Raw genomic sequence first — 8,088 nt, 5'->3', positions numbered from 1 at the left:
CTCCACCAGCAAACAAACCAACCCAGGGAGGAGGTGGTGGAGCTGCAGAATATAATGTGAAATACGATAATTAAATGACTGCTTTGAAGAGAACTGTCCATTATTAAAGTTTACGAACTCTCCGATCACCATGTTTCATTTCATTCCATAAAAACATGAGCTTTGTCCCTAATATATGAAAGTATAAAGCATTCGAGCCACAGCAGCTTCTGAACGTTTTATTATAGGAAGTCTATGAGCTTGCGGCAGCATTACCACTTTTGTTTACATTTTACAAGGAGGAAACTGAAGCCACATGGATCATTTGCATAAAATCCTCTGTGACAGAAGAGACATGAATCCAGCTGTGAAGTAAAGGATGGATTTTGTGTACAGTTGTTGTATAATGACAAAATACTGTAATACTGTTTAAGTGGTGCCAACTCGTTAGCCTGTTAGCTTCTTCTTCGTGATTCCATTAGTGTGTATAGCTACAAACGGCATCTCTGGAATCGCCCATATATGGTCATGTTTGAAAACAATTAAGGGGGAAACAATTTTGAAAAAAATCAAAACTTTCTCTAATTATTCAAAAACTACTTTAACAGACGCTGAATTATGAATATAGTTTTCTACTAAATAAAAATACAAAGACATGGGGAGGAGCAAAGTGGTTCAACAGCCTATAAATACATAAAAAACGGAGAATGCTAACGTGATGCTACATGTTAGCATCGGGCTAATGCTAACGATTAGCTAGCGCGAGCTACAACTGCCGTTTTTTCACTTCTACCAAAATATCTGCTGTGAGAAAATATCCATATAGGCCCGATTTAGACTTGACTTTCTTTATATGTGATAAATAAGTTGATATTCCACCAGAAAATGTCTAAAAAGAGTGAAAAATTGTGTTTCCCAAAAGATTCTATTTTCCCCTTGGCGAGGCCACGCCCCCTTCTATGACGAGATGCCGTCTGTATCTATTGGTGACCCGGAGACAAGAAAATTGCAATAGAGTTTGGGAAATTCCACAGTTACCATGGAGATCCGCCATCTTGGCAGCTGTTAGCATACATTTCCATAGACTAACATTAGCTTAAAACAGTGTAGCTGCTGAGTCACTGCTGGTAAATACGTCTAACACACTGTGGTGTCCAAGTGTTTTAATGTGAACAATAACTCCAGTATTTTAGCTTTTAAAATCTCCATTAGTTCATAATTGATGCTAATCCCATAAAGCTTGCTTTGCTAATGTCATGTTGGATCTGTAAATAAACTTTATATTGTTGTATTGAAAAGTACATGAATATACAGAGTATGCCGTGGGGTAACAGAATTGTACAATACAATTATTCAGTTACAAATATATTGTATTTTGAGCAAATACTGAGTTTTTAGAGCCTTTTTGTTTTCAGAACCTTCCAAAATCTTAATATATGAGATTATCACTAAAAAAATGTGTAAAGTTGGGTTTCTGCTTAGAATATTTACATTTGTGAATATAACATTTGGACAAAAGGATCAGTAAATTAATAACAAAATAGACGTCTTCATTCTTTTGCTTTCTGAAGAAATAAAAAATAATATTTCCCCATCTCAATGTGAAGTCCTTGTGTAGATGTTCAATTATAAAACTACATAAGTCCTTCCAGAACTTCTTGGGGGAAGAACATGTTGTATTGTCTCTGGATGATTTGTAAATAAACTACAAGCTTCCGTATATCAAATGGCGCGTCACCGTGTTGCCGTCCCTCCTCCTTCTGTGATTGGTCCCAAATCCACGTGGCTTCGTGTGTGTTCAGGTGTTCAGTTCACGCGGAGTCACAACTTTCCTCTTTCCGATAATATTTCAATCCGTGTGTGTTTGAGTGTATTACCTTCTGTCCAGCGATAATGTCACGATAAAATCCCCTTTCAAACATGTTGTAATCCAGCGGCCATGTTATGATTCCTCTGATCCGAATGCCTGGGCTCGGGAAGGCGTTTCAAGCCTCCTCTGTTGTGGCGTTTCCTCCTCTTTCAGACGCCGTCCTCGTTTCACTGAGTCTTTATGACGTAGAAGATGTTGCTTCAAATTCAGATGAACAAAAAATGATTCCAGAATGTTTGTTTTTCCTCCTCACAGCGTCTGCTCTGAACAGCTGGACCTGTGGCTCTTGATTGACACACCTGCAGCCACGCCCACTCATCACACAGGAATCAACTGTGAGTGTGGGCACCTTCAGAGACACCAGGGGGCGATGAAAGACCCTCCAGTCATCACATTAACACTTGTATTAAAGGAGAGGATTTTTTTTTTTTTTTTAATTAACGGAGAGGATTTATTAAGGTTACTTAGTGCAGTTGCAGTACTTCCTGGTTGTTGCTTCCGGGTTAGGAAGGTTCAGATTGTCCTGAAGTGTTTCCTACAGCAAACACTTCTGTAATTTTACTCTCAAGTAATGAAATTAAACACTTTGTATTAACTTTTTACACCAAGGATTTAGGAGAAACAATGTCTTTGATAGAAGTGGAAAAACCACCAGGTCTAATTCAATATGTAAATACAAGGGGTCTGTCTAAAGTCGAGCTAAGTCAAAGAAAATTCCTGAATAATGTGGATAAGGTTGTATTTTATTCTACTGATTGGGAGAAGTGTTTTTCATTGTTTTGCATTGACAAAACAGGAAACTTTTGAGCGTCAGTTTGAGTTAAAGGGGGGGTGTTATGCAAAATGGACTTTTTCAAGCTTTCCATCATGTTATTCTGTCATTCCCTCATTAAAAACATGCCTGAAGTGTTGCCTTGGCACATTCACGTGTTTGTGAGTAATCTGTAAAAACTCTGATGGCGGCCATTTTAGGGACAGGTTTGCCTGAGTCCTCCTAGGAACGCCCCCACCTCCTGGAGACGCCTCCGAGCTTTCGTCACCAGCCGAGTAACCAACCACTGCTCCTCAGCAGAACCCCCTCCCCACTGATGCCACAGCCAGCGTGTGGAGGGGGCGTGTCTAAAGGCTCAGAGGTTCTTAAAGAGACAGAGGCCTATTTCAAGACATTCACTACAGCCATTTTGAGAGAGACATTTTATACAAGGCAGTTATTCTAATTTACTGCATTTACAGACCAACAGAAGGTTTGGTCATCATTGTAGTGTGATATAGACTGGTGCTGTGTGACTGAAAAAAGCAGAATACCCCCTCTTTAAAATTACTTAAAATGTTCAGCAAAACCTGCAAATGAATGAATTTTGGACCACAGGTGTTAAACAGGTGTTAAAAGGTTGACCTTAATTTACCTTAATAAATCCTCTCCGTAGTCCCTCTGGGGGTAAAGAAGTGTTAATGTGAGGATTGGAGGGTCTTTCATCTCCCACTGGTGTCTCTGGCCAGAAAAAACACCCTTGCAACTTTCCCTGCACCGGGTCGGAGGTGCAATATACACTAATGGAATCACGAAGAAGAAGCTAACAGGCTAACGGGCAAAGCTAACTGTGGGCTAGCGCCACTTAAACAGTATTTACAGCCAAGTTTGAGTAAAAAAAAGATCTCCATTGTGTAATCCGATGAATAATATCCCTCTGTCCCTTTGTCTTTTCTGTCAGCGTAGTATTTACTCTCACGGACAATTAATTAGTAAAAAACACAACATGCTACGACACCTGCAGTGGCGCTTGAGCGACTTAGCACTGCTTTAATGCCAATGGAATGAAAGGTAAAGCCTCCCCTGCTGTCGCTCCTTCTCACTTTAGTTCTTTACATAATGCTAAGTTTCTCTGCAGCGAAACCATTAGGTCATAAAACAGGAAGGGAAATTGAGCCGTGAGTAAAAAGTGCCAGTGCATGACGTGATCCGGCGCAGTTGCTCGTTCTCGTATCGGATCTTGGGAAAAACCATGCGCCGTCGTGGCTTTGGCCGAAGCGCTCCTCTCTCCTCGACCCGACGTGACTCCGATACGAAACGTGGAGCGACCTCATCCTTTAACAGGCCTTTAATGACAGATAAAGACGATCCGCAGATCTAATGGGGGATTTCCTCCCGCGCAGATGTGAGCAGATGTTTCAGAGACGGAGCCAGGAAGCTGTGACCCAATTTTCCTAATTCAAACTTCACAGGCATTCGCAGAAATACAGAAAACTGAAGATCGTTTTTGTGCAACAGGCAGCGATATTCAGGCCGTCGGACAAACTGTTATAGAAAGTATTATATTTATCTTTCAAATGTACTGGAGTAAAAGTTCCCAACAAAAATATTACTCAAGTAAAGTACAGATCTTTGAATTTTTGAGACACTGACAGGAAGTCTCATTGACATAACATGTCAAACAGTTTAATGGTGCGTTCATGTGCACTGTGGAGCTGGTTTTCCTGAGATGTGGCATCGATGTCCCCAGTTGGTTTGTGTTCATGTGGTTTTCAGCGGGGAAAGTGGAGATTTTGGTCTCTTTGATGGCATCAAATAAAAACAGGCTTTTATCATTGATTAGCTAAGCAAAGCTCAGCTAATCATTTAAATGTGTTGTTAGCGACTCAAAAGCTAAACATTAGTTTGAAAGTTAAAGAGGGGGTATTATGCTTTTTTCAGTCCCATAGCACCAGTCTATATCACACTACAATGATGACAAACCTTCTGTTGGTCTGTAAATGCGGTAAATTAGAATAACTGCCTTGTATAAAATGTCTCTCTCAAAATGGCTGTAGTGAATGTCTTGAAATAGGCCTCTGTCTCTTTAAGACCCTCTGAGCCTTTAGACACGCCCCCTCCACACGCTGTCTGTGGCATCAGTGGGGAGGGGGTTCTGCTGAGGAGCAGTGGTTGGTTACTCGGCTGGTGACGAAGGCTCGGAGGCGTCTCCAGGAGGTGGGGGCGTTCCTAGGAGGACTCAGGCAAACCTATCCCTAAAATGGCCGCCATCAGAGTTTTGACAGATTACTCAAAAATATGTGAATGTGCCAAGACAACACTTCAGCCATGTTTTTAATGAGGGAGTGACATAATGACATGATGTAGAGTTGAAAAAGTCCATTTTGCACAATACCCCCCCTTTAAAAAAACACATGAATTCACTTTTTCCTCGCACTGATGTCGGGCATTTCACTCACAATTTTGTTACTACGAGGATGAGCAAAGCAAACACTAAACTCAAAAAAGTAGCAGAGTTTAACTAAAAAGCTCCACATTAAACAATAAAACACAAACCAACTTTGTTCATGTGGTTTTTATGGGAAAGTGGGGATTTTCATGGCATCAAATAAAAATGGTCTTTTATGAATAGTTAGCGCTTGGCTCAGCTAATCATTTAAATGTGTTAGCGTCTCAAAAGCTAAACGTTACGCAATTCAGTTACCATGAGGATGACGACGGCTCACACTGAACTCTAAAAAGCAGCAATGTTAAAGGGGCTAGATATAAGTTAGTCATTTTATACTCACTACTGCCACCTCTGGTCTTCTGTGTAACTGCAGCTTCTATATTAAGCTCATGCATGACGGCACTTCAGACCCCAAGTACAGGAAGAAAACAGGTCTATTCTACACATTAGGACATTGTTAGAACATGAAGGGGGAGGAAAACACTTACTTTGAACATTTTTAAACTCTGTCTCTCTAGTCCCTTTAAACTAAAAAACTCATGTTAGACGATAAAACAACAAATCAGCTGATTTCCACGTCAGGTGTGGAAGTTGTGAAGCTCGTTTTGACCCGAGTTCCCCAGTTTTCCCCAGGTGAGCGAGCGTTCACCTGAATTCGCCCGAGGAGCACATGAACGCACCATTACTATGTCACTTCCTGTTCAATAAGGAAGTAAAACTATAAACATCACAGAGGAGGTTTTATAACAAGCTGTTTATGATTTTTTCCACTAATTCACAACTTAATTAATCAGGCTAGAAATGACTGTAAAGGCTGTAAAGCAGCAACGTCAGGCCCGGGGGCCAAATCCGGCCCTCCAGCCGGCCTTCTGGCCCTCAAGATGATTTTGAGAAATAACTTTACACAAATCGAGAGATCGAGTCTCTTTGTTAATCATCACATTTTCTCCAGTTTTGGCTTTACCCAAATCTAAAGGCTTGAAAAATGTCAATATAGGATGAAAACGCAACAAATTAATGACCAAAAAGCAAAAAAAAGAGCAACAAAATACATGAAAACACAACAAATAAACTCTGAAAACAAAACAAAAGTTACGATCAGCTTTGTAGGTCTTGGCTTTCAAATGAGGAACTGCCCCATCGGCCTGTGAACTCCAGTCCAGGAGCAGTGTTAATTTCGTCGACTAAAATATTTAGTCTTAATTTTAGTCAAAGTGATATTTTTGACGACTAAAATTGGACTAAAACTAAATTAAAAGTTTCTCATGAGACTAAAACTATGACTAAAATGTCCAGATATTTTAGTCGACTAAAATAAGACTAAATAAAAATGAAAAGGAGAGACTAAAATCATCCAAACTTCTATTGAGCGTCTGAAAGAGCCTCAGATCATGTAAATTCTCTGCCAAAGGATCAGCTCTGAGCTTTGTTCATGTGGAGCAGCTCCATGAAGCAGAGGAACAACATTAAATATGATTATAATGAATACACTACAAAAAGTAAATATCAAGCATTGGCTTAAATGACTTGAATTGAGGAAATGTTTCTTGTTTTGAGCGGTTTTCACTCATTTAGACACTTTTCCTGATCGGACCAAGTTTGCTTTGCTTGTTTGAGGACATTTCAGACCAGTTCTAGGGTAAATCTTGCTTGAAATAAGAAAGTAAAATTGCCAATGAGACAAGACCAATTTTCTTACCCCATTGGCAAAGAAAATTACCTGAAATAAGGACGAAATGTATCGAAACGAGTCAGAAACATCTCAGAACAAGTGAAATAATCTCGGACAAACGCCCAAGAACTTCTAAACCAGTCAAAACAACTCAAATTTGGATCATTGTGCTCAAATTGAGATGTTTATACTGATCTAGTTAAATACTTTTTGCAGTGTATTATCAATGCAAAGTCGACTAAATTCGTCTTAAATTTAGACTAAACTAAAATTGAAGATTTTTTTTGACTAAAACTAGACTAAAATCGAATTACATTTTCGTCAAAAGACTAAGACTAAAAGTAAATTCAAATAAGTTGCCGAAATTAACACTGTCCAGAAGCATTTAGATTTGGGTGAAGCCGAACTGGAGAAAATGAGCAATGAGATTTTACTTCAGGCGGTTTGGCCCTCGGTCTTTTGACGATGAAGAAAATCGTCCCTCCGCCAAGGAAACTCGCCTCCCCTGCTGTAAAGTCTGAAGTCTGCAGGAGCGACTCAAGTGCAGATGATGTTGATGTGAGGAAAATGCTGTCGACATAACTCTTTCCTGAATAAATCTATGGAGAAACAGTGAATCCGAGGCCACGTGTTGCCTGTAGTAAAGTCACTGCTCTTTGTTTGGGACCACCTCTGCTGCCACTTTGTTAACAAGCAGCTCCGAAAAGCGTGACCCATTTCCCTCACCCAAACTCTCTCCCCGTCTCCGCTGCATAAAATCTCCATCCTAATTCCCGCTAACTTCATCAGCACGACTTCCCGCAGCAGTTCAGGCCCAAAAGGTGAATTACCGATGCATTTTCCTCACCGAGAGACGCAGCTCCAACAACGAGAGTCATCACTTTCTGCACTTTTTCGCCATGACTTCGCAACAATAACTTCTGTGTTGGGGACGCTGGGGTCAGAAACTGTTGGGAGTTTTATTAAAATATGCAAATATCAACGCACTGCAGTCTGTCAGTGACAAATAAGTTACAAATAGAAAGTCGCCCGGCTCAGCGCTTTCGCCGGCTGGTTTAATCGTGTGCGCCCGAACGACGGGGAAGAGAAAGAAAAACAACATATGTGCTTTAGACAAACATACACAATAATTATTAGTTTTAAGTTAGACAGTATTTTCTTGTACAAAGCAGTTCCTGGTTGTTATCGGCGAAGATGTGGTACTTAAAGGGATATTTCAGGATTTTTGACATAGGGCCTCAGTGTTGCTGATTTCTGGAGATTTTTTTTTTACTATTTTATCCATGCAGTCCTTATATTTGAAGAGTTTAGTGCAGTGTTGTTTTTGGCCCTTTTAGTTTTAGTCTTTTGGATGAAAATTCTTTTAG

The sequence above is a fragment of the Gobius niger genome, assembly GCF_951799975.1.
Source record: "Gobius niger genome assembly, chromosome: 23".
NCBI classification, from domain to species: Eukaryota; Metazoa; Chordata; class Actinopteri; order Gobiiformes; family Gobiidae; genus Gobius; species Gobius niger.
The sequence above is the reverse complement of the archived record's forward strand: the minus strand, read 5'-3'. Positions refer to the sequence as shown.